A 1,676-nucleotide genomic window follows, 5' to 3' on the forward strand; every position below is an offset into this window, starting at 1 on the left:
GACAGCTAAAGTTAGGGCATTGAGAGCAGAGCTTCAGGAGCCACTCCAGACCTTGGTGAGTAACTTAGACAGTGCCTGAGGGTAAACTTTCCATACCAAAGCTACCCACCTTTGCCCACCCCTCTTCTTCACATACTCATTTTTGAGAGTCTGCAAAACCACAGTCCTGCGTCGCCCACCCAGTGAAGCCACATGATTTTGACCTTCAGGTCACAACATACTGGACCAGCAGTGTTCATATTAACAAAAACGGCAAATCATATTCTTGCCCCTGGAGACTAAAATTTATTTGTGTCTAGTGAAAAAAAATCACTTTTTCTTAGACAAATTAAACTAATGAAAACCACTCAGAATGTATTCTCTTTCTTTCACATTCCCAAATAAATATAAGGACTATCACCTATGGCGAGAAACAGCTTCATGTTCAGAAAACAGCTGTGTTTCCTCCTCATGACTTCTGGTACATTACATATTCAGAGAACCTTTTTTAAATATAGAAATGATTTCTTGGGTTGGTGTGGTGGCTCAACCTTTTAATCCTTTGCCTTGTGGTGCTAGAATCCATATGACCACTGGTGTCAGTTCTGGCTGCTCCACTTTCGATCTAGCTCCCTGCTTGTGGTCTGGAAAAGCAGTAGAGGATGACCCAAGGGCTTGAGACCCTGCAACCACATGGGATACCCGGAAGAGGCTCCTGGCTTCAGATTGGCTCAGCTCGGGCTGCTGTGGCCACCTGGGGAGTGAACAAGCAGACAGAAAATCTGTCTGTTTCTCCTCTCTGTAAATCTGATCTGCCTTTCCAATAAAAATGAATAAAATATTGTTTTTAAATGTGGAAATAAGAAAAACTAGATTCATCTCTAATGGTTCAATTGGCAATTCTTGAGAATTTATAAATGTGTAATTGAAAAAATTGGGGGCTTATGCTAAAATGCAATCTCATTGAATGATCTAAAAATCTCAAGGAAGCTGCCTCTAGTAAGTCAAAATTTAATGAGGACGGGCCCGGCAGCCATGGCCTAGCGGCTAAAGTCCTCGCCTTGAACGCCCCGGGATCCCATATGGGCGCCGGTTCTAATCCCGGCAGCTCCACTTCCCATCCAGCTCCCTGCTTGTGGCCTGGGAAAGCAGTTGAGGACGGCTCAATGCATTGGGACCCTGCACCCGCGTGGGAGACCCGGAAGAGGTTCCTGGTTCCCAGCTTCGGATTGGCGCGCACCTGCCCGTTGCGGCTCACTTGGGGAGTAAATCATCGGACGGAAGATCTTCCTCTCTGTCTCTCCTCCTCTCTATATCTGGCTGTAATAAAATGAATAAATCTTTAAAAAAAAAATTTAATGAGGAGAAGCACAATCTTTTCTCTAAACTATATATATTTTTTCCCCAAGGGCAATTTTTTTCTGATGCTTTGTTTTTAAAAAAGATATTTATTTTAAAATCCGAGTTACAGAGAGAAGGGAAGGGACAAAAGACAGAGGACTTCCATTTGCTGGAACACTCCACCAAGTGGCTAAACATAGCCAGCCCTGAGCAAGGCTGAAGTCAGGAACCCTGAACTTCACGCAGGTCTCTCACATGGGTGGCAGGGGCCCGAGCACAGGGCTACCTTCTGCTGTTGCTTCAGGCTGTTAGCAGAGAGCTACACCTGAAGTCCGATGACCAGGACTGCAATCAGT

At 45.0% G+C, this 1,676-nt stretch overlaps 1 pseudogene; it reads right to left on the reverse strand.

Annotated features, from left to right (window-relative positions):
* Window positions 1-342: 342 nt before the first annotated feature.
* Window positions 343-516, reverse strand: LOC118759401 (small nucleolar RNA U3; annotated as a pseudogene).
* Window positions 517-1,676: the final 1,160 nt, after the last annotated feature.

This window comes from Ochotona princeps, chromosome 6 (genome assembly GCF_030435755.1).
Source record: "Ochotona princeps isolate mOchPri1 chromosome 6, mOchPri1.hap1, whole genome shotgun sequence".
Taxonomy (NCBI): Eukaryota; Metazoa; Chordata; class Mammalia; order Lagomorpha; family Ochotonidae; genus Ochotona; species Ochotona princeps.